Source organism: Pseudophryne corroboree, chromosome 5, assembly GCF_028390025.1.
Source record: "Pseudophryne corroboree isolate aPseCor3 chromosome 5, aPseCor3.hap2, whole genome shotgun sequence".
In the NCBI taxonomy this organism is placed as follows: domain Eukaryota; kingdom Metazoa; phylum Chordata; class Amphibia; order Anura; family Myobatrachidae; genus Pseudophryne; species Pseudophryne corroboree.
In genome coordinates, this window is record NC_086448.1 from 715,351,069 (window position 1) to 715,378,236 (window position 27,168).

Below are 27,168 nucleotides of genomic sequence, written 5' to 3' on the forward strand. Positions count from 1 at the left end.
GTGTACCGTCACCATGGTGAAAGCATGTCATTGTCAGAAAGGCAAAGGCAGCGCTGAGCTGTCAAAAGCAATATGCAGGTATATGATATAGCAATCAAAGTAGGAACCTTGCCAGGGCAATATACAGTATAATAAAATGAATTAAGCATGTATATACTGTACCAGTAACTTAGGCAAGCACCTTATTTCAACTTTAGAGAGCTTTTATAGTCACAGTATATGCAATAAATGTCTGATAAATATAATACAAGGGCTTGTATCGGGCCTATCTCAAGCATCCTACTATCTTGTAGGTAGTGAAACACTGCCAATTAAAAGTGTAGACAAACAAAAGCTGGTATTAATCTATCCCCCTATAGAGAGGGAGGGTGTGTCTGTAACACTATCTAGCTGCTCCTGGCTATTACATCCTATTACATGCCTATAGATAAACAGCGAGAAAGACCCTTATAAATAGTAATGGGCCGGTATGTAACTTAAATAAACCTACACTAGAACAAGAACACGAGGAGCATGAAAAAAAGTCTCATTATGAAAAAGAATGATTATAGAAAACATGTTAGAGACAGAGACTTGTTGAGACCCAACGGATGCAGTCTGGAGATTATAAATCCATCTGGCTTCTTTTTGCAGTAAGATACATCCTCTGTTGCCACCCCTGGGATTGGGTGGTACCCAGTCTATAATGCGGTATCTAATAGAGGAGAGATTGTGGTGGAAATCCCTAAAATGTCAGCCCACTGGCTGGTCACAGTCCTTTCCTTCAATGGCTGCCCGTATACTGGACCTGTGCTGAGTCATCCGCTCTTTCATTTGTCTGGTAGTTTTGCCCACGTATAAAAGGCTGCAGGGGCACTTGATATATTAAACTACATACTGTGTGGTACAGGTTACAGGATGTTGTATTTTGATGATTTTTCACAACATCGGATGTGCAAATTGATTACTTATTTGTAGAAATCTGCACGTAGTGCACCCCAGACACCGGTAGTTGCCTGCTTTTCTGCTCAAGAAATGTATAGGCTTCTCCATGGAATGTTTGCTGATGTCATTATGGACCGCAATGTCCTTTATATTTCTCCCTCTGTGATATGATGGTAGAATCCGCTGTAAAGCCGGTAAATTACGGTCATTAGCTATAATCGTCCAGATGCCTTTGGCAGTCTTCATAAGAACTTCACTTGCTGTAGTATACTGTTGGGTCCACACTACCTGATTGTCTTCTTTGGGGCTTTGTTTGTTCAATGCTTCATGTCTGGAAATGGAGAGAGATTTGTCTCTCACAGCTTTCAAAGCTTTGGGTTGATATCCTCGTAACAGAAACTTTAATAACATTCTCTCCATTTGGACCAATGTGTCCTTGGGATCACTACAGATATAGAATATTCTCAAGAATTGGGAGAAGGGTAGTCCCTTGTTCAAGGACAGCGGGTGATGGCTTCTTGCCTGTAATACTGTGTTGCGGTCTTTTTTTTTTATAGTACATTGAAGTTGATAATTCCTAATTACTTTTCTGTGCTATAAGCACATCCAAGAAGTTTATCTCATTCACACTAGTTTCCATGGTAAACTTGATCAGGGACTCCCAGCTGTTGATGTCTGCCATTAATATGTAGAAGTCTTCCTGAGATCCTTTCCAGAGCAGCCAGATGTCATCGATGTAATGTGTATATCTCACAATTTGTTGTTGTACCATTGTATTTTAAAAGAAGAATTCTTTTTCTACGGCGAACATGTATATGTTTGCAAAACTGTGCACTACGCAGGACCCCATAGCGCATCCTGAGCATTGGATGAAGATATTACCGTCAAAGGTAAAGTAATTACGCTGTAGGGTTAAACGAAGTAACTGGATGAAGAAATCCATTTCTGGACCGGAATATGATGGCTGTCCACTGATGTATTATCGCACCATCTCTATACCATGTTCATGTATTGTGCTATATTATAAAATATGTGAATAAGGATTTGTGGCTGCCTTATTACACTGGGTTCTCTGCTAGTCAGAACCAAAACACACAACAAACAAAACAATAGTGAAATTGGCACCCTAGGGGAGGTATACTCCTGACCCCTCTTATGTTAGTATCTCTTTTAATATATCTTACAGAGAGCATAAAATACACAGTGAGTTCCAATATACAGATTTTTTATTAAAACATTGCTAAAATATCAATTATGTCGTTATATCCTTAGATGCATTAACAGATGACAGCCTCCTCACATAACATGGAGGTTTGATTTCTCATAGATGAACAGATTGCTTCTTTCAAGAGATCCTCCTTCCAATGATATAGGTTGGAGGTTACATCAAAGCATAATAGAATACCCAATGCGTTTCGCCAGATAGACTTTTTCAGGTGTGTATCTATAATATTAGAGCACAGAACTCTTTAGGACATCATAAAAAATTGCATATTCAAATATATAACAATTGGAACATCACAGAACATATACAGGCTACAGACGTACAGACGAGGAGAATACAAGTTCGAATAGCGGACAATGTACAATACAGGGAAGCACATACCTTCATCAAAAATATGTGTTCATAAGGCAATGTTTGTAGACAATATTTTCCATCAAACAGGCCTCACACAGTAGAAAAGGTTGCCTATCCAAAAATATATATATACCCATTCTTACATAATTAATATAAATAACGCACTTGATTGAAGAGGCTGGTTCATTCCCACCCAGGTTACATACCTGATTGTGTCTACAAAAGGCATATGATACTTAGGACATCACAATCGTGAGAAAGGTTCACAGGAAAAACTCTGATTCATTCAACCTAATGAATACCATTAGACGTAACCAGTATTCAAAAATTCATCACACTAAATATATAATAAACACTACCAATTAGATACATGAAATAGACCCTATGTATGTATACATTGATGTTTACCCAATATCGGACATAATCATTAGTATAGAGGATATGTTAAATAACATATCCGTATACGACTAGAACTCCAGAAAAAAATGCTGACCATAAAGTAACTACATCCACAATAATAACCTCTACATTGGTTAGTCTTTGAGATTACCATAAATTATTATGGTCAATACAATTTACTCTTAGTATTAACATAAAAAATACAGAGTATATAATGAATATAGGTGAGGTCAAAATTTACCAATGTAGCCTGAAGATATTAACACAGTACATCCTATTAGGCTACAACCCTAAATCATGTGCTTCTCATCTAGTGAAAATGAGCAGTGCATCCAAATATCATGTGTATGATGTGGAGTGCACTATCCCTCCTATTTATTTGAAATTAAGTTGTAATGACATTTAAGTATCCCATAATAAATTGTTATATAACCATAGCTCCCTAGATCTGATAATTAATATACATCACTATTAGATATAGACAAATAACTTAAATGACTCTTTGCCTACCACACCTATTAGTCCCTGGTGGTCACCCATCCAAGTGCCAGCAAGGCCCAAAGCTGCTTAGCTTCCAAAATCAGACAAGGATATGCACATCCAGTGTGGTGTAGTTGCAGATAGAAATGCTCCACTAGGCAATTAGTTTAATATTAGCCTCCCCTTTACAGGAATTTCTCTCCGGATTCATATTTGTTGGTAAATGCCACATTACTATTCTGCTCTCTAAAGGTTTTCTAAGTATCATATAGTTGATTGCTATACAGCTATTACCTCCATAATAAATACTAGTAACCTCTAACCTATATATATATATATATATATATATTTATATATATATATATATATATATATATATTTCTCTATGTGTGTGTGTGATTATGTGATCAATGTGAAAATTCACAGGTGGGTGCACTGTATGGTATTTCCTGACAATGGGTTGAAAGTTATTTTAGCCTCAATTCTAGATGCTTTTTTACACTATATAAATAATACAACTATAAAATGATAACATGCAGCCCAAAATGCGTTGGAAACGCAACTGAAAACTAACCAGATGACCGGGACTCTGCATAGCGGGCTTCACAGCCCATGAGAGCCACAGCCGGAGCAGGGACCAGCTAAGAGAGGAAGCTTTACTTCTGGCAATGTTATCATGTGGCATGATGAACAGAAAGGTTGCTGCATGATGCACAGCTACCCCTATCTACACAGTACTCAGTGAAAGAGCTCTGAAACACAGTGCTCATAAATCATTCTTGTGAGACTCAGGATAAGGGATCACTTCTCAGACCCATGGAGATAAGCAGCCTCAAGTGAATGATGCATCATTAGTGGCTATTGCTTGAGATCACAATAGCTATCTACAGAGGTAGTTATACCATATATTGCTGTGCTAATGTCATATAAAGATGCCAGGTAATAGTTTTCTGATACACTACAATAGCAAGGTCAATCAACCAATGGACACTTCACTAATTCAGAATTAATTAATTAACTAATTAAGACAATTAGTACTTTCACTGGAGAGAGGGCATCTCCATATCACATAGTACCCCAGACCTATGATAGCTATGGCTGTCTGTGTCTGGCGACAGTGGCATCACTGGGGTTGGTGACACCCGGTGCACCAAGTAGCACCCCTGTATGCGCCTTGGGTGCATATTACCAAAAAGTGGGTATGGCCTCACTGGAAGTGGTGTGGCCTCATGACATGACTCCATTCTTATAACTCCAGGCACTCCCAGAGAGGCAGGGTTGCCGCCAGAGACTACTCCGGCACTGCCAGCTCCTCCCTAGTGCCAGGAGCTGGGAACTGCATGATAATGTCACAGTGCAGCACCTGGTTCCCAGTCACTGAGGAGGAGTTGGAATTGTGGTGTCACTGTCTTAGAATTTAACACCATGTGTGGTCTGTACCCCCCGCACCCACTAGTGATGCCTCAGTCTGGCAATAGCATCTCCATGCAAAGCATGGATAAATCCTATTTAACAATGACAGCGGCACTACATATACCACCACTGTCTTCCCATCGCTATCTCAGGACGGTGATAGCAAAGGTTTCTGAGAGAAAAACAAGAACACTTTATTACTAAAATAATGCATTCTTTTCTCTGCTAATTATTTTCACATTCTGTAGCTTGGTAAATCTGGCTGCATAGCAGACCTAATAGAAACCTATAAGAGCTGATTTGTGGTTGGAAATGGAGGGACTGCAGCAGATGGCAGAGATATTTGCTGCAGCCCCTCCATGTTATATGCAGGGGATCCTTAATATTTGGAGGTATCTCCTGAAAACCCATATTTTCAAGGGATATCCCATGAATGTTGTTTGATAAATAGTCCCCATAGTGCTCCACTGTATTTAGCAAAGCTAAAAATGCCTTTTTGGCAGCATTTTAGCAGAATGGTAAGAAAAGTCCATAGGATTCAATGAGGGTCACAAGTACTGTTGAAAGGTCGGTTGGTTGGTATCCGTATGCCAACATGGAGTATGAATGTGTTACAGGGTATTCCTGAATCCTAAATTTTAGAGAAAATAATATATATTTCTTACAAATAGATTAAGCTCTGGTTTTTGTCAGTAGAAAACTGGTTTAGAGTGTTTTCTCACAGACTTTTACTTAGACTAATTAACATCTCTACACATGTGCTCATAAACCCTCTGGCTTTGGCCCTGTACTAACTAGGATTCGACAGCATGGCCGGCTCACCTGACATAAGGCTTCACCCACTTCTTCTTCAAGACCCACCCATAGGTGGGACACAGGAACAGTATACCATCTAAATTCACAGAGCACACACTCACTTACTCTCCCAGATGTTGCTAGACATGACTCCAGAGGCTCATTCCAAAGGTGCAGCTCCAAACACCAGGATGCTTGGAAGCTTCTAATCATGGCTAAGTATTTGGATAAAGAAACACAGTATTGGGATTAATGGCATAGTATAGTTAAATATGGTTTTAGTGCAACAGTGCTGGTTTAATTAGGATATGATATTGTAACTTGTTTGTTGTAGATCTGGGAATACTGGATTAACATGTGGCTGGTTTGTGATAGTATATCTTGCTAATCAAAAATGTCACCATGCGGTTACTGTGGTAATGTGTTTGTAGCAATGGCATGCTGGGATGTGTAGTTCCACAACAGCTGTAGGGCTGCTTGTTGTTCACCCCAGCCTTGTAGGCATGGGATTGGGTATTATTGGCTATATTATGTTAAGGCTGTGATATACAGTAGCATAGCAGGCATACAATATGTTCTGTTTATTGAGGTACTGTGTTGGCATTTAACTGTAGATACATTTGATATGGAAAAGTAGAATCTGTGCATATGTATTATACACTGTATTGTAGCTTCTGAAACATATAGTGGCGTCTTTCTGAGATATATCACAAAGTTGTAGGAGGTGTATATTTCAGGTAGATTGGTAAAAAAATGATGGCTAGCGCCATGTGATTTTTATAGCCTAAGAAAGAATGCCATTTGCTTGAACCTTGGAGACATAGGATTGTGGCATTATTATAGTATTGTGAAGCTTGTATGGTGAAGGATGTTATTATTGCTATAATCATGGACTGAAATAAGTGTTTTTGGGAATGCATTTAGGTATAATTATTGAATACATTTGCCGGAAATGTCGTTAAGACAAGACACCATGCGGTCTGTGGCCTGGACAAATGCTGCCCCTCCTCTGCACATCTCCACACTGGCTATATCCCTCCATGCATCTTTCTCTCTCTCTCTCTCTCTCTCTCTCTCTCTCTCTCTATGTATGTATGTATGTATGTATCTATGTATGTGTGTATAATAATATATATATATATATATATATATATATATGTGTGTATATATATCTTTTGTCTTACATTGACCAATACTCTTTAATGATATATGTGATAATTCTGATTATTAATTGTTTATGTGAATACATTCTTCTGTTTTACTTTCTATGTGCCTGGTGTGCATTATTTTATGAATAGAATATTCCTAATAATTTTAAAGGTATATTTGTGCGTATGTTATAAAAAAGGTACATAATTGGTGATTAATTATAATAAATCCGTAAATTGTTAAAATAGTACATTTGCGCCAAATATATAAGTTTAATAATAAAATACAAATAAAAAGGACAAGGAGACTACTCCTTTTCAGATTGGATAGGACGAGGGGGTCCCAAACCGTAATCTTGCCTCATGGTGTCTTCATGATGACCATGAGGTTTGTACTTCCTACACCATCTGTAGATGCTTTAAGTAGTGCAAACATAAATAGCGGTATGCTAAACTTACCAATGTTTTCTAAAAACTTACAGTATGTCATAGTCTTGATATGATGATGCTGGACATTTTCTGAATGTGATATGCTTCATCAATGATACTAAGGGGCCTATTTATCATTGAATACTTGCGACATGTATTCAAGGGGAATACCCACAAAAATTAAGGATCTCCTGAATCTTCGTATCAAACACCATCCTTCCATTCCTGACAGTACCTGCTGATATGTTGACTGACAGGCCCTCTTTCTTGCCATACATTTCACAGAAATGTGCTGTATCGGTAGGTTTGTTACAACTTGCGTCTACTTACATTACTGTACATAATTATGTTTGCTTTATGTTAACAGCTGTATAATTTTGTATTTGATGAACAAAAGCGGGTCTTCCCTATGTTATTCCCACAGTCTTCCTTTTCTCCCATTTTCCCCCTATCTTGTCTTCAAGTTTTTTTGTTTTGACTGCAAAATGTTATTCTTTATGATGACTTAAATATAATTGTATTCTTTCACATCACCACCTACAATATTTTGCAACTTATCGGTACATTATTGTTAAACCTCTTTGAATTGTTTTAACTGATTTTTTCTTTATTTTTTATTATTGTTTTCTCTTAATCCTTTTTTAATTTTTTTATTATAAAAACAAAAAACAAAAAAACAACTTCATAAGGCTCTGATGTGTCCAAGCCTCCAAATATAGTACTGGGTTTCATCAATAAAAACACTCAAACTCTTGATGCATTTCTGCAAAATATTATAAAGGTGTCTTTAATCATGATATTAAAATACAGTACATAGCTGATGTATGTCAGGGTATTCTACTTAAAACCCTATTTTTCCGTTTGTATTATATTTGTTTCATGAGTTTCAGTGACTTTGTATCAGTATTAATTTATGTGTCAGGCTGAAAGTTCTCTCTATGTAAAACTTGAGAAACCTAAAAAAAAAAAAGTATTAATACTGTTTAAAGATTCTTTCACATCAATAAGCAAATGTTTAAAAAAATGCCAAATTATTTTTTGTTTTGCCTGACTTTAGCTAACATTGCACATTTGCAACCCTGTACAACTCATAATGTATCCATAAGTTATAAGAACATTCTGAAGCTTTTTTAATAATTAAAAAAATCTTTTACTTTTTTCAACTGGCAAACAAGTATTACAGTAAATAGGTTCCCATCTTCATCTAACATGACATCTAACCAATATAGGCATCACAAAATTAATAATTTATGGAAAATATTTATTTAAAGAGCTGTAATTTACCTTGCATTTACCATATGTCATTCATCCAAGTATCAATATAAAATATTCATTAGAAAAACTCATTAAATCAAACTTCTATACAATGAGGCTATGGGCCAAAAAAATACATCAATCAGTTCATTCCAAAGCTTTAAGTTGTTGCTGGTGAGCCTCGCTCTACAAATATCTCTAACTACCAAATTATGAATGTTTTACTCAGGCAGAGGAATAACCATCTATCCTCAAAGGACAGTAAATGTTTTCCCTTCATTTATTTTAATTTTAGTCAAGAAGTCAGTGACAGTACAAAAGATCTATTTTCTAAATGATGAAATAAAGCGGATATAGTAATTAATGAGAAATCTATAATTAATCTGAAGGGCAGAAGAACTAGGCTTGTATAATGGTCAACTTTGGCGTGGTGTAACTCTTTGTAATTGGTCATGACAGCACAAATTGCAGAAAAGCAATCAGCAAACATTAGCAAAACACCCATAGCATCTAGATCAAGATATATACATTAGAGCTCTAAATGAAGTAACACTGGGTGGTAATTAGTATATGAAATGTCAATAGCTAGATTCGTCAAGATTGTTTTCCAGTAAGTTTAATCAGTATATTTTTCTTCTCTGCTTTATGTTTTCATTATGTGCCTTGCAAACTGATTTTATTTTAAGTACAGCCATATGTTTTTGTTTTTGTTTTATTTCAGGATTTTATACTAAAAAATAAAATAAAAAATAAATATCTTACTGGGGTAATGCATATGTATACACTTCATGTGCTGGGTTTTCCTTTCCTTCTAGTCTGTCTATCTATAGGTCATTTACAGATGCAGTCATTTATGTTTTACTTTTGAGACTAAATTTGCCACAGCTGAACCAGCTTATACAGGTAAGTGCATGGCTTAGTGTATCATGACAGAGCTGAGTCTTGGAGAGAAACAGTCTGTTTCTGAGGCAGAATTAGGAGTTGGTCAGAGCATTCCTTACTATATATGGACTAGACCAACATTTTGTGGTTTTGTACTTTAACGTGCTTTAAGGGATGGTGATTGAGCACATTAAACAAGATATTACTGCTATAGGAGCCTGGTGAAGGATTTCTTTGCTCTTATAAAATGATCCGATTTTTACAACTTTTTGAAGTTGTTTGCAATTGAACATTAGTATTTCTTTCCAGTTTGACATCTTGTGTGCCACTTATCAATATATTACTGAAAAAAAATTAAATATATATATATATATAGTATATATATATATATATATATATATATATAGTATATATATATATATATATATATAAATATATATATACCCCCAATTCAATTGGACTCCTAATTGTACAGAGAGGATAAATACTCCGAACAGATATCAGCAAAAACATATGGCAGTGGAACTACCCAATACCAAGAGGAGTTATCTAAACGGGCAATTTCCAATCAGAGTCCCGGAGACCACTAAACGGGTTCTCTAAGAGGTGTATGACCAAAAACACACCAAAAACCATCTATAAATTGATTGTCACTTAAATGAGCAGTTCTAAATTAGAGTCCTGGTGACCATCATCTAGTTGTAAAAGATCCACTTTGTGTTTAGACCACATTAAGAATTATATAGTCCCACTGTATAATTGTATAGTTCCATTACCAATCAATATTATCTTAGAAATGGAAAACTCGGTTGTGTAAATTACCGCACCTGAAGAAGTCGCCACAGATGAAACGCATTGGAGAACATTTTTGTCATTGTTACACAAACATACCATATTGGCTCAATATTTTTTGAGAACTACTATATTCACAGTATATGTGAATTGTTTTAACTATGTTTTATGGATATTAAATTGTTTTAAATGTACATATGTTTAAGAATTTTTGGGTGTACTCAGGAGAACTGTAAAAAGGAATCAACAAGCAAACATATATCACATGTAGGGCATTCCCTACATGATCTACTAGGTGAGAACTCTATTTCCAAATATCCCTAATAGAGCACTCCCCCAAAATAACCATTAAACAATCTATTTAAATTAGAAGCCTATACTGGCAAGGGGCCATTTTTTGGGCAGCTGCCAAATACAGATATTAAGTAATAAACACTCCAATAATTTAAGTACTTTAAAATAAAAATAAGGAAATCTCTTTTGAGATCATTATATCAAATACTTAAATTAGCGCATTGAGGTACCTTTGCATATATACAGTATATATATATATATATATATATATATTTATTTATACTACCATTTAAAAGTTTGGGGTCACACAGACAATTTCCTTATTTTTTAAAGAAAAGCACTTTTTTTTCAATGAAGATAACATTAAATTAATCAGAAATACACTCTATACATTGTTAATGTGGTAAATGACTGTACTAGCTGCAAATGTCTAGTTTTTAAAGGATATCTACATAGGTGTATAGAGTCTAAATATTTCTAAAATACACAGCGCTTTATGATAATACCACCAAGAAATCTGTTAATTACTGCCCATAATTGATTAAAAAAACACACCTAATCTCTACTGCTCCCACCGGTGGTACTGTTCCACCAATTACCAAAAACCACAAAATATATTTAAACAAGGGAGCGCTAAGAACAGGGTCAGTTTAAATCACACATTTATTACAATCCACATATAAACAGCAAATAAAATCAAGGATAGTATCCGGATATTAAAAACAATATAGTGCACTCTTTATTTAGTCCCATGCCCTGAGCTCGAATTAGTAATTGTCTATTCACACAGATAGATCCGTACAATCTCCACTGGTACGCATTAATTGTGTCCAATTGTAACCATGCTGTCTTGATAATTAATTGGCTTTAAACAAGGCAACCTTCTTATTATTTGTATCCAGCAAAAATGTATCAGTCACTGGAAGGCTCCTTAATAGATAGCAGTAGGGGGAGAGCGCTGTGTAGTAAATGGATGCACAGCGGTATGCTACGACCCCTACGTCCCAGCCGCAGCACGTCTTTTGAAAGGTTACTCACAGCCGCCTCTGCTTCCCTCGGGGTGCAGACCGTTTTGCACTCGGTCCTGCTGTTGCTTTATCCCCGGTCAGGTTTCCATTGCGCTGCGTGCGGTAGTGGGATCCGTTTGTGGAAGGGCTCTGGGCACCGGAATCCAAGTAGTGAACGCCCCTCTTACGCGTTTCTCCGCCCACGGGTTTCCTCAGAGAGTTGCTTAAAATATATTTTGTAGGTATATAGAGGCCCATTTCCAGCAACCATCACTCCAGTGTTCTAATGGTACATTGTGTTTGCTAATCGCGTTAGAAGACTAATAGATGATTAGAAAACCCTTGAAAACCCTTGTGCAATTATGTTAGCACAGCTGAAAATGGGTTTGCTTGTTAGAGAAGCTATAAAACTGGCCTTCCTTTGAGCTAGTTGAGTATCTGGAGCATCACATTTATGGGTTCATTTATACTCTCAAAATGGCCAGAAAAAGAGAACTTTCATGTGAAACTTGACAGTCTATTCTTGTTCTTCGAAATGAAAGCTATTCCATGTGAAATATTGCCAAGAAACTGAACATTTCCTACAATGGTGTGTACTACTTCCTTCAGAGAACAGCAAAAACAGGCTCTAACCAGAGTAGAAAGAGAAGTGGGAGGCGCCAGTGCACAACTGAGCAAGAACACAAGTACATTAGAGTCTCTAGTTTGAGAAATAGACACTTCACAGGTCCTCAACTGGCAGCTTCATTAAATGGTTCCCACAAAATGCCAGTGTCAATGTCTACAGTGAAGAGGCAACTCTGGGATGCTGGCCTTCTAGGCAAAGAAGCAAAGAAAAAGCCATATCTGAGACTGTCCAATAATATAAAAAGATTAATATGGGCAAAAGAACACAGATATTGGACAGAGGAAGATTGGAAAAAAGTGTTATGAACAGACGAATCAAAGATTGAGGTGTTTGGATCACACAGAAGAACATTTATGAGACACGGAATAAGTGAATAGATCAGTGTTTTTCAACTGCTGTGCCGCGGCACACTGGTGTGCCGCCAGCTGTGTTATATGTGCCGCCGCCATCAGAGATACCTGCTTCCCGGACCTGGCTGCTACCGTCTTCACTGCATGACGTAACTGCGGAAGAGCTGCCTGAGCTGCCCAATAGTGATACTATACACTTATAGTATCACTATTGGGTAGCACTGACAGCTCTTCCGTAGCCCGGCCTGTGACCCTTACGACGTGGTGTGACTCACAGGTCACAAACACCAAGTCGCCATCCTGACCGTGCTGCTCCGCTCCTCCCTGTCCCACCGCTCTCACCACTGAGGGGGGAAAGAACTTTAAAAGGTTTGGGGCAGTGCTTTTTTTTTACTATGGAACCAGTGCTTTTTTACTATGGGGGACAGTGTGTGTGTGTGGTGGCATTACTACAGGGGCACAGTGTGTGTGTGGTGGCATTACTACAGGGGTACAGTGTGTGTGGTGGCATTACTACAGGGGGACAGTGTGTGTGTGGTGGCATTACTATGGGTGGCAATGTGTGGAATTACTGTGACAGACAGTGTGTTCAATTACTGTGGGGGCCAGTGCATTATTTTAATTATTGTTGGGGACAATGTGTGTGTTTTTTCCCCTTGGGGACCAATATATGTTAGTTTTATTTCTCCGTGTGTGTGTGTGTGTGTGTTGTTTTTCTGTGGGGTACTGATGGTGTGCCGTGGCAATTTTCAGATCTTGTGTGGTGTGCCGCAAATTGAAAAAGGTTGAAAATCACTGGAATAGATGCTGGAAGAGTGCCTGACGCCATCTGTCAAGCATGGTGGAGGTAATGTGATGGTCTGGGTCTGCTTTGATTCTGGCAAAGTGGGAGATTTGTACAAGGTAAAAGGGATTTTGAATAAGGAAGGCTATCACTCCGTTTTGCAACACCATGCCATAACCTGTGGACAGCGATTGATTGGAGCCAATTTCCTCCTCCAAAAGGACAATGACGCAACGCACACATCCAAATTAAACAAGAACTATTTAGGGAAGAAGCAGGCAGATGGTATTCTGTCTGTAATGGAGTGGGCAGCACAGTCACCAGATCTCAACCCCATAGAGCTGTTGTGGGAGCAAATTGACCATATGGTAAGCAAGAAGTGCCCATCGAGCCGATCCAACTTGTAGGTGCTTCAGGAAGCGTGGGGTAAAATTTCTTCAGATTACCTCAACAAATCAACAGCTAGAATGCCAAAGGTCTGCAATGCTGTAATTGCTGCAAAAGGAGCATTCTTTGACAAAAGCAAAGTTTGAAGGACAAAATTATTATTTCAAATAAAAATCATTATTTCTAACCTTGACAATGTCTTGACTATATGTTCTATTCATTTTGCAACTCATTTGATAAATAAAGGTCAGTTTTCATGTAAAAAATTTAATTGTCTGGGTGACCCCAAACATTTGAACGGTAGTGTTTATATAAATATATATAAATATATACCCCATCTGTGTAACCCCTGTCTGTCTGCCCCTCCCCTTTAGAATGTAAGCTCTCATGAGTAGGGCCCTCTTCCCTCATGTGCTTATCCTTTTCTTACTTTAATACTCCTCATCTGCCCAAATCCTGCAGTTTTTTGTCCACCTTGAAACTTATCTCTATGTCGTCTACTGGTGTAGTTATGCTTAGTTACCCTGTTCTTGTCCTATATTGTCTTCAACTGTAAGTCACTGTTTTCCTGTTTTGATTATGTGCAAATGTACTTTGTAATTGGGTGCTGCAAAACCCTTGTGGCACCATATAAACAAAGGATAATAATATATATATATATATATATATATATATATATATATATATACAGGTTGAGTATCCCTTATCCAAAATGCTTGGGACTAGAAGTATTTTGGATATCGGATTGTTCTGTATTTTGGAACAATTGCACACCATAATGAGCTATTATGGTGATGGGACCTAAGTCTAAGCACAGAATGCATTTATGTTTCACATACACCTTATACACACAGCCTGAATGTAATTTTAGCCAATATTTTTAATAACTTTGTGCATTAAACAAGGTGTGTGTACATTCACACAATTCATTTATGTTTCATATACACCTTATACACATAGCCTGAAGGTCATTTAATACAATATTTTTAATAACTTTGTGTATGAAACAAAGTTTGTGTACATTGAGCCATCAGAAAACAAAGGTTTCACTATCTCACTCTCACTCAAAAAATTCAGTATTTCTGAATATTCCGTATTTCAGAATATTTGGATATGGGATACTCAACCTGTATATATATATATATATATATATATATATATATATATATACAGGTAAAACTCAAAAAATTAGAATATTGTGCAAAAGTTAATTTATTTCAGTAATTCAACTCAAAAGGTGAAGCTAATATAGTATATAGACTCATTACATGCAAAGTGAGATATTTCAAGCCTTTATTTGTTATAATTTCGATGGTTGTGGCTTATAGTTTAATAAAACCCCAAATCCAAAATCTCAGAATATTACATAAAATCAATAAAAAAGGATTTTAAATACAGAAATGTTGGCCCTCTAAAAAGTATAATCACGCATATGTACTCAGTACTTGGTGCCCCTTTTGCATGAATTACTGCCCCAATGCGGTGTAGCATGGATTCTATCAGCCTGTGGCACTGCTGAGGTGTTATGGAAGTCCAGGATGCTTCAATAGCGGCCTTCAGCTCTTCTGCATTGTTCAGTCTCATGTCTCTCATCTTTCTCTTGGCAATGCCCAATAGATTCTCTATGGGGTTCAGGTCAGGCAAGTTTGCTGGCCAATCCAGCACAGTAATCCCACGATCGTTGAACCAGGTTTTGGTACTTTTGGCAGTATGGGCAGGTGCCAAAAGGGGCCCAAACCAAGTGCTGAGTACATATGCATGATTATACTTTTTAGAGGGCCGACATTTCAGTATTTAAAATCCTTTTTTATAGATTTTATGTAATATTCTAGATTCTGAGATTTTGGATTTGTGGTTTTCTTAAGTTGTAGCCACAATCATAAAAATTATAACAAATAAAGGCTTGAAATATCTCACTTTGCTTGTAATGAGTCTATAAAATATATTAGTTTCAATATTTAAGTTGAATTACTGAAATAAATGAACTTTTGCACGATATTCTAATTTTCTGTGTTTCACCTGTATATATTAACATTTTCAAGGTATAGGCACTCACCACTTTAGTTCAATGACATTTTATTCAGTCACAGATACATCAGGATAGCCTTACGGCTTGTATAGTGTTGACGTTTAGGCCCTTTGTGGACCTTTGTCAAGAACAGCAACAATACAGCAAAGTCATCCTGCAGCCTACAACACTGGTCTGACCCTTATATAGCACACAAAGTTAGCAAATCTCCTTCCCCAGTGACACCCAACAGGTAGTGTAATGTGTAAATGACTAAGGGCTATAAACTGTCCAACAGTCCAAATTAGACTCTCACATAATGGGAGATTAACTCCCAAATCATGGGACATACAAACTGATAAGCTCAAAAGCACAAAATTCTATAAACAGAGACATATCAGCTCTAATTACCATGATCCCAGAAGTGCCGTGCGTTCCACTGCCGGTGGAATGCACGCCACAAACCGGAACCTGAAGTGACTTAAGGTGCCGGTATCAAGGGAAGGCTGGTAGCAGCGCTGTGCGTTCCACTGGAACGCACAGCAAGGCTTAGCAACTGAGAGCAGAAGTGACCTAGCGCTCTGCTAACAACACAGTTCTGTATTGTTGCTGTCCTTGACAAAGGTCCACAAAGGACCGAAATGTCGACACTGTACAAGCCGTCTGGCTAACCTGATATATCTGTGATTGAATAAAATTTTGTTGGACTAAAGTGGTGAGTGCCTATATCTTGAAAATGTTTATTGATGGGTCTGATTGGCCATTATGGAGCACTGCCTTGTGACTTAATGAAGCTGTGAGTGTGGACCTAGGACACTATATACAGGGTGATTCAAAAGTCACAGTACACCCTTTCATTTCAAAAACTGTGCAGGAAATAGGAAAACTGAATACTCCAGTAAGGTATGGGTGTGGTGGGCTATCTTTTAGGGTATGTACTGAACAGAGGCTCCATCTTGAAATCGGCCATCTTGAATCTAGGTCAGTTTTTTCAAATGGAAAGGGGGTCGTGTAATCAGAATTTGCTTAAAAGTGTATTGCTGCAAACAGATTTGAAATATCAGTTATGGTTCAAAAGTTACAACACTATTATTAAGAGAGTATTTCCAATAGCCTTATTGGTGTACATTCTCTCACCTCTGAACTTTTTCTTCTACTGTCTTCTTATTCTTCTTCCTATTTAAAATTGCAGAGCGCCAGCAATTTTTTTCTTATTTTTTAATAATTACAAATAATAAAAATAAAAATTGCTCTATGAGCATGTTACTGTCCAAACTATGGTATATCTCCACGATGGAGAAAATTACAGCATCCTTGCGTGATAGATCGGATAAATATATGAGGATTTGGGAACCCTGGTTCGCTTATGCTAGAACCTCTATTGTCCGGGTGTGATATATTATGCTGCAGCCTCAATGGTTGAGTGTCAAACCCCACGAGTGTACCATGGATACCCTCCTTAGTGGTCTCTCGTTTTCTTACCACCCCCCCTTTTTCCCCTATCCTCCTCTTTTCATCTCTGCTCTTTTCTTTCTTTCTTTTTCTCTTCTTGACTCGTAAAATTACAGAAAATCTGTTGTCGATATTCATTTTGTATTGCTGATGCACCCGTTTTCTTTTTATGCCTCAACATATTATTCTACGGAATATAATGTATGTTCTGTTGTACTTATTGGGTATCATCATCTCTTGTTTGACCTGTACTGTTTTGCTCGACTTCCTTTCAATAAAAATATTGCATTAAAAAAAAAAAAATTGCTAAAATTAGAAAAATAGTTTAATATATTTAAATAAATGGAATTTTTTTTTTCTCCGACATGGCAATACCTTATGAGGACAGCTGGCAGTATATTTACCACCAATGTCCATGGTAAAAATGAAATAAGTAGCTTCACCATGCAAAGTATTGCAGGAGTACCCCAGCAATGGCTTCTGTCAGCTGTAGGGCTTTAGAAATAGAATGAAGCCCTGTGCCCATCAAAAAACATATATATGGAAACCCCCCAATAAATCCTGCATTTGTAACTGAGCTACCCGAAGTCCATATGCCTGGTTTGCTACTTATTGCCATTATCAATGTGCACTTGGTGCAAATGATATAATTGGGAATAGCCATATATAAGTTTACTGCAAAAACTGCACAGCTCACAAATTCCATCAACACACCCTCACTGAACTTTTCCTACATGAGACTGTTCAAGTCCAATTCTACCTCTTTAGTTGCTAGTAGAGCAGGCAAAGAATGAGAACCAATTTGCATTCTTAGAATTCTATTTATATAGCTGCGAGGAATGCAAGATACAGTACTTGACAAATTGCATTTTGAATGCGATACATTCCACCACTGATCACATGCATAGTGATGTTTAGTAAAACTGGATGAAGATGAAGATGAAGATTTGTAATTAAAATCGCAGCAATGGACAGCTTTTCCAGTGACAGCTGTCCTTTGTGTGGTTCTTCTGGGTTCATGAGCCGGGAGTCCTTCTGTGCAAGCAAGTCCATCAGTCAGCGTATGCATGAGCTGTGGAGGACATTGAAAGGAATCCTATTGGATCCCTATCTGGTAACCATGCAAAAATAAGCCCTTGGGCTTTATTAGACAACACCATCTATAGATGGCATTGCCTACTGGGTAAAAGTTTTGGAAAGTATTGCTTATCCAGAGCTTCATGCATATTAGGGAATGTGGTCAAACCTCCAAATATTTATTTTTTTGAGGTTGATGGCATTTTTGAGATTAGTGCCTCCCAGCCTCTGTGAGATAAGGGCTGTAACTAGTGGTGTGTGAGTGTTGCCATTGCATAGGGTGCAGAGCTATGGAGGCACCACCATTGATGCTCTGCAGAGCCTACATGTGGCCTACAGGGTGCCTAAGCAGGTACCAAGCAATCTGTACCACTACTGCAGAGCCGACTGGAGCATCCAAGGGACACTCTGGGCAGGTGCTCTGCAGACTTATTGAGCTGCCCTCAGCTCTACTTCCAAGAGCCAGTGGCCCTGCCCCCACAATGTGACATCACAATGTCATGGGTTTAGAGAACGTACTCGGCACAGGGTGCACTGCTGTCCTGTTACGATGCTGTGTGAGAGGATCGTGGCTCCAGCTAGCAATATTTTAGGAGGAAAATTTCTAATTAATATTTGCGTGATTAGAAATTGACAACAGGTAGGACTTTTGGAAAGTCTCTAATTTTCCTCTGGCATGTAAAAGGCTACAAAGTTTTTAGTTTCTGGAGGTTGACAATTTAAACCAAAAGACCGTGCACCTGCATATTCAATACAATACAATACAATAGTTGAATGTTCACAAAGGTTGTTTGCTGCACATCTGATTTCCTCCCAGAAAGTACCCAACCCTCACTATCTCTACACACACATGCACGCATGCATGCACACACTAGTATTGTATACGCTACTTTCTTTTCCTCTATTAAATACAGATTCGCTCAGTAAATTTAAAAATTTTCTGCATATGACAACACAAGCAAATACCTAAACTATTCAGGAAAAGTGACGAGCCAAAAATAAATTTATGGGATATGGCGGAAAAAGAATTTCGACTTTCCATACCAAGTTATTCATTATGAAGTTCTGTTAAATATCCACTTCACATGTACTGTATTTCTAGAACGCTGTTGATCTGTGATTAAATGCTTTAATAAAATTAACTGGCCAGGCTACAAACAGAACATCTGGAGTTATGTTTAAGTCAATGTCAAACTTAGACAGGAAACACCTGTCTAGGTGAAGTACATTTTTTCTGTAAATGACATTAATCCATCTGTTGTGGAAATGTATGTCACATTTGTCACATTAAACAGTAATGTCAACAAACACAGAAACCCTAAATTGTTCAGGACATAATACCTTCTAAAGTAATCCAATTTTTTTTTCATACATTTATGCCAGTTTTGTTGTGACAGCATGCTTTCATACTGAATAAACGCCTTTATTCTGGTACTTTAAAAAAAAAATATATATTTTGCCTTTGCCTTTTTACAACTGCTAAGCGCTAAAACTTCCAGATGTGAAATTAGTCTATAACAAATTAGAAGATTAGAAGCCTTTAATATAGCCTGCACTGCACACACACACAAAAAACATAAAACCTTTACCAACAAAAGTTGTAAAAGATCATTAAAGTCAGTTAAACACAGCTGTAAAGTTACATGGTAGTCGAGTTAAAAGAAGCCAAAAGAGAGAAGGATGTTTACCAAGCGAAGTCATGGCAGTTTCATTTGAATAAATCACTTTTGTTTTATTCTCGTACAAGGTGGCAGGATTATTAATGATAATATTCCATACAAATAAGTGAACAGGAAGTTTTAGTGGATTCCATTGTCCAAATTATGTATTCATTTTCCTAAAGCCTTCGTATGACGCCTACCTAGATAGAAATAAAGTCTGGGTTTTTTATGTTGCTGTTGGTCTGTCTTTGTTATTCTTTCTTATGAAAATATGTAACTTAAAAAAAGGACATGTATATTTTTTCTTATGTAAATATGTCATTAAAAAAAATCCATATTTTTTTACACGTTGAATGCTTGTTTTTTTTTGCTAAGCTGGCACGCACCTCATGAATCTCTCAGCCTGTTTCACAGCACCATGCACGTAGGAATCTCAGTGGCAGTGCAGTGTGTGTGGTGTAGTGAGAACATACAGTATACAGTAGATGAAGGGAATGCCTGGGAAGATGGTATAAAAGTGTGATGTATGGAGGAAGGAGTGACAGACCATCCCAGCACTACAGTACATACTGTCATTGTTTATTTACTTATTTATTATTATTATTACTACCAGTTATTTATATAGCGCACACATATTCCACAGTGCTTTACAGAGAATATTTGGCCATTCACATTGGTCCCTGCCCCAGTGGAGCTTACAATCTATATTCCCTATCATATGTTCACACACACATTCATACTAGGGTTAATTTTGTTGGGATCCAATTGACCTACCAGTATATTTTTGGACTGAGGGAGAATATCGGAGTACCCGGAGGAAACCCACGCAAGTACGGGGAGAATATACAAACTCCGCACAGGTAGAGCCATGGTGGCAATTGAACCCATGACCTCAGTGCTGTGAGGCAGTAATGCTAACCATTACACCATCCGTACTGCCCATATTATTGTATATAAAAGCAACATCAATTAAGTTAAATGGTTACAAAATAAAAATGCGGAAAACTACTTTACCATGTAATATTATAAGCTGTATAGGACACATGCATAAAGGCTCTAACACACACACTTAAAAATAAAGTAGTTGGGTCATTCCATAAAATATAGGACAAAATACATGAAAATTAAATGTCACATAACCGCTAACATTTTAGTATATTTATGCTGCTAAAAGATCGTAGTATATTGTGTAATAATTGAAAATCAATATATTTATCTCGTATCGATTTCCCCCATGTGTAAACATTGAACATATATGGAAATTGTTGAAGTAGATGCAAAATCGGCTAATGGGCTTCACCAACTAATAGAACTGAGACTAATGGATGGGGTATATTAATGTGACTGATTGATGAACTATACTTACGAAGATTGTTCTCATGGGAGGGTTTTTTATATTTTTCATCCAATTTCATGTTTTTCATAAATTTGTATTTTGCATGTCTAATATGTGATTTGTAATTATATTTGCACTCTCATTGATGATAGCTATACCATCCCTCTTTATGTTTGGTATACACTGGGTAATGCAGAATTACCCATTAGATTGCTGCAAGTATATAATAGGTTATCACAGTTTATGTATGGGTTATATTGATTGCGCCTGGAACTATTTTGTGTTATTTACTATAAAACAACCTATATTAATCTAACACAACAATAATAATACTCCTTTGTTTAGTACAAGCTAACTTAACATAAAACCATGTTATTGTTAATTTATCACTGATACAAAAATAAATGCAAGTAATACCAATATTAATATAAAACACTTGATTTCCTGATGATTTGGAAGTGATATATTGGGACTGAATTGGCGTTGGACAGATCACAGGTGCACACAGCGAGACCTAGCATATAGTGTATGTACAGATATGATATAATGCATTTCTACATATGTCCAGCTAGATTTGCCTTTCTGTAAATTATGGTGACAACAATATGAGCACATGGAACTGCCTTGCTAGTGGGAATGTCATGGGAGTGTTGTGGGCATGTATTAAATGCTCCATGTAATTCTGCGCCTGAAGAGAAGCTTGTGTGTAATGCATCTCTTGCACCTAGTATGGGGCTGGTTGAAGTGCAGATACTAATGATTGCAGTTGCAGTGGCTGGCACAAAATCTATGAGCAGCACACATGCATGGACCCCATATTAGCCCTATAGATTCACGTATTAGTCCTATGGATTACCGCATTAGCATTAAGTAGTAAATCTGGCTTCTGCGCTGGGCCATAACTGCAGCCACTTTGTGTGCAACTCTGTATCAGCCCCATTATGAGGAAAGCTGTGATTGGCTTCAGGATTACGTTGTAATCAGGTGGAATGCTTGACCTAGTGAGGGGAGTGCAAGGAGTGCAGCTGCTATGGGGTCCTGTGGTGAGAGGGGCCTACCTTTACTGTCACAGTTACATGTGTGATATACATTTTCACCATTGGGTGGTACTGTACATACTGTAGGGGCACTTACTAATTTTTGCCTTGGGATCTCCAATATATCTAGTTATGCCTCTAACCCTGCTCATTGTAATGTGGTATAAAATTAATTGAGTTACTGTAATGTGACATAATATAAATTGGAGGCACTGTAATGTGCACAATATGTATTGTTGCACTACAATGTGGCATAATATGTATTGGGGCACTGTAAGGTGACATAATATAAACTGGAGGCACTGTAATGTAGCAATATAAACTGGAGGCACTGTAATGTGACATAATATAATTTGGAGGCACTGTAATGTGCACAATATGTATTGTTGCACTACAATGTGGCATAATATGTATTGGGGCACTGTAAGGTGACATAATATAAACTGGAGGCACTGTAATGTAGCAATATAAACTGGAGGCACTGTAATGTGACATAATGTAATTTGGAGACACTGTAATGTGCACAATATGTATTGTTGCTCTACAATGTGGCATAATATGTATTGGGGCACTGTAAGGTGACATAATATAAACTGGAGGTACTGTAATGTGACAATATAAACTGGAGGCACTGTAATGTGACATAATATAATTTGGAGGCACTGTAATGTGCACAATATGTATTGTTGCACTACAATGTGGCATAATATGTATTGGGGCACTGTAATGTGACATAATATAAACTGGAGGCACTGTAAAGTGACAATATAAACTGGAGGCACTGTAATGTGACATAATATAAACTGGAGGCACTGTAATGTGACACAATATGTACTGTTGTACTACAATGTGGCATAATATGTACTGGGGCACTTTAATGTGGCGTAATATGAACTACGGACACTGTACTGTAGCATAATATGAACTCTGGGCACTATAATGTGGCATAATGTGAACTGAGGGCATTGTAATGTGGCATAGTATAAACTGGGGACCCTGTATGTCATAATGCGAATTGGGATACTGTGTTGCAGAATGTGTACTGGCAGCCCTACAATGTGACATAATGTGAACTAGTGCACTACTAAGGGGTGTACCATTAGCTAAGGGACTAATGTGGTTCAGAAAATGAACTAGGGCACAATCATGGGGCATAAAACAACTGCATCAGAGAGGTGTCTCTCAAGAACCTTGGGATAGAGATCCATTCAAAATGTTACGATGGGGCCTACAAAGTTCTGGTTATGTCCCTGTCCCTACTACCTCACTGGGGAAATGGGCATTCACTGTGGCCTGGTCTACTCAAAAGTCTAGATATTCTGGGAGAGTCGGCCAGTTTGCTTCAAGATGCTCTTTCCGACTAAGATGCTTCTGAAAAACATTCTTTTAGAGCTACTGATGTTACTAATCTTATGTGAACTACTGTACTATTACTACACACATTAGTAAAATAATAACATCTGGGATTATATAATAGAATACTAACAGTAAATGTACTGTACAAATGTCACCAACAAGAAATTAGTATAAAACACAAAATTTAGAGTCATATAATATACATAAATTTTTTTTTATGTGGATTTGGATATGGATTTGAAAAATTCTTAATGCTTACTAACTCTGATCTGTACTTAAACAAGATAAAAGAAACAATGTTTTGACAGCTTCTTTATATAATCTCTAGACTTCTGTTTTGCTGATCATAGTAGAACTGTGCGGCTCGGTACAGCTGTAAAAACAACTTTTCTGAAATGAAAAAGTCAGTGGGGTAGAGCATCTCTGAGTACTTAGCCATGCACATGTCTGATCTAATTGTCAGCACAGCCAAATAGAAGACAGACAACAGAAAGTGAAATTTAACAATACTTCTACTTCATTTTAGACATTTACTATACTTAGCTGATGAAAGCCCAGTAGTTATATTACATAGTTTGAGTGAAATCCAATAAAAATAGACATTTCAAGATTTTTAGAATAGTTTGTATCTTTATCTCATTAAAGACGTATTAACTCTTTCTGTACCTATGCTGCATTACAGCAGGCAATGCATGATATACTGTAGATGGCCTTATTGAGAGGTGGATGCAGAAGCACCCGCAGCTGCCTCTATTAGCTCATGCCCATCTGTGACTTTATGCAAGTGCTGCTACAAAGCTGTCCCCTTGTATTCATTTGGGCATTCCACTGTGCAAGCACTGAGACTCCCAGTTTCAGCATCCTTAGATGTACCATTGGTTGCACCATCGAAACTTGCACCAGTTCTATGGCAGATGCAGATTATTATTCCAAGTATGGCCACCTCCGTGAGTATCCAAACAATTTCAGTGATGCACCCGAAACACTTCAATAACTGTTCCATAAGACGCACCATGTCTGTGTGTGTGCACCAAGATACCTCCCTGTCATCACCCACTACATTTTCACTTTTCCGTGCATGTGTCTGTAATTGCAACTGCAGCTCTGTATGGTCACAATTGGGACACAAGCATGGTGCAAGCACAGTAGGAAAAAAATCACTTCACTGTGACCAACATCAGCAATGCATACACCTCTGAATCAGGCTAAGAGGTATCAGAGGGATCATGGATCCCTAACCATTATAAAAAGTGCTAATATATCTGTCCATGACATGTGCAGTGAGAGTTGGATGGAGGTGCATGTGTGCTCTATCCCCTTTCCACCCATCACCACCCACTCATAGCTCCCATTACCAACATTGACATGCGTGACCAGTGGTTAATCCATGTGCATTACAAAGATTATTGCTAAAGTGGTGCACTTGATCAGTGGCAACAAGCAAAGAGAGACTACCAGAAACAGATATATAGTAAAGAAAAATCCCTGGAATTATTACAGAGTTAAAAACAGAAAAGGAGAGTTAAAAAAACGGTAAACAACATGGGGTAGGTAGTGGAGGAATGAGGTGTAATGGAGCAAGATGGTTGTGGAGGTGACATGAAAACCTTGGTAAACCAGCAAAGAAATACAGTACACACAACTGGAACAGAAAAAAGTGTCAAAGCAACACAGACTAAATCTAACAGAGAAAAAATACAACAATATTGTAACAAAAATACTTTTACTAAAACAGAAATAAACAAGACAAGTGCAGGAAAGCAAGGTGGGAGTGGTAAACTAAAAGAGAAAGAAAAAAAGGAGGACGAAATAGGGCAACAAAAAAATGAGGATCAGAGAAAACAGAAGGTTAGAAAAAAGGGGGAGTGAAAAAAAGAGGAGGTAAAATAGGGATGACAGTGAAATGGGAGGAGAGAGTAAACCATGGGTAAAATGAAAGGTGTAGACAAATGGAGAAGAGTGGAGAAGTTAAAAGGGACAGAGAGACAAGAGATAGAGAGAGACAAACATTGAAAAAGTGGCAGAGACAGTGTAAGGGAGAGAGTGAGGTAAATAGAGAAAAAGATAGCGACGGTGGTCGGGGAAGAAGGGAGAGAGACAGAAGGGATAAGACAGAGAAAAAGTGAGAGATATGGGGAAAAGGGAAAGTGAGATGGGAAGGTGGGGGAAGAGATATAATAACCCTGCCCACAACAGCTACTGAGCCAGCAAGGTAAAGATAGATATTGACAAGATGGGAGAGAGTGAGAGAGAGACATGAGGCAGACAGATGGGAAAAAATAAAGAGAGAAAGCTACAGGGAGATTAGGGTATTCAAAGGAGAAGGAAGATATATAATAATGGCATGGGAGAGTAAAAGGGAGTTGTGAGAGATGATATGATATGGGAAGAGAGGCAAAGAAAAACCACTGTGCACAGCAGCTATGGACCCAACAAATAATGTATCCAATATACTATAGCAATTGCTTATACCGCTTTAATATGAGCTAAAGCGCATGCTGTCAGGAAGATGATCTAAAAAACAGTTAGGTTTTCTCTGCTGTGCACTTTCAAATTTATAGACTATGGGCCCAATTTAACAACAATGCAGGAGTTAGGTCCCCATTTCAGTATTCCACAAACAATGATAAACTTTGTCACTGTATTGCTTATGCCTTCAATAGATTCAGTGCAGCCTTTCCACTTTTAGTGAAGCCTTCCAGGCATTGCTGAGTTCCCACCAGGTGAACAAATCATGCACAGACTGGCTGTTGCATATGCGCATGACAATAAAGTCTATCGCTGCCAGCAGCAGAGTGGAGGATGCGCCCAAGGTGGAGATGGAATATGTGTGGCATAATGGGAATTGGGGGCACTACAGTGTGTTCAGCACTTTTGCGGTGCTAGGAGTATTAGCATCAGAGCCGTAACTAAACTTGTTGGTGCCATGTGCCAGAGAGAGAATTTGTATGCCACCCCCCTCCCCATTTTTCCAAAAGAGATATATGGTGCATGCCTTGTGGAGAAGTAGCATGACAACATTGATCCCAGAGAAAGCCCATGTTATGATGCCCCTTCCCATATTTATATATATATATATATATATATATATATAAACAATTGGAATAGGCGGCACTCATAGGACTTTTCAATACTGAAGATAATCAAACCCAGCAGTCAGTGTAGTCAACGTTTCAATGTAGTAGATAAATTTTCGTCAGGACATCAATAAAAAACATATACAAGCTCACCTTATAAAGCTTCACCCAGTGCACAGTTCCTGCCGCCGCGTCCCGCGCTGGTCACGTCTGACGTCATCATTGCGCGCCCGTCCCGGGTTTCCTGACGTCAGGTTGCCAGGTTACAGGGAAGCACAGCGGCCAGTGTAAACAAACCCCTCACCATCAGATACTGTAAGGAAATGCGGCAATATTAAGGATTCTATCTATCAAACAAATATGTAATCAATTAAACCGTTAAGGCAGTAATATACATAAATATATTTTTTTCTGGTGATTTTAACTATACCGCAACCACTAGAGTCATATAAAGCAGTGGAGGCTAAGTTGATCGTTCAGTCCATGAGGTTTTACTGTATTCAATTCATGAATCCAGCGTGCCTCATGCTGCAGTAATGTTCTTGCTCGATCACCTCCTCTGGGGCTTTCAGGAACAAAGTCAATCATTTTATACCGTAATGTCGAAAGATTATGCTTA

General features: G+C 37.8%; 1 long non-coding RNA gene across 1 annotated transcript in view; it reads right to left on the minus strand.

The window, feature by feature from the left end:
• Positions 1–2,185: 2,185 nt before the first annotated feature.
• The window catches only part of LOC134929359 (uncharacterized), a 107,472-nt gene continuing 82,489 nt past the window's right edge, over positions 2,186–27,168 (minus strand). The window contains exons 3-4 of the long non-coding RNA XR_010178504.1: positions 5,717–5,805; positions 2,186–2,368 (exon numbers count right to left, since the gene is read on the minus strand). This is a non-coding gene — a long non-coding RNA (uncharacterized LOC134929359). The remainder of the gene's footprint in view (positions 2,369–5,716; positions 5,806–27,168) is intronic.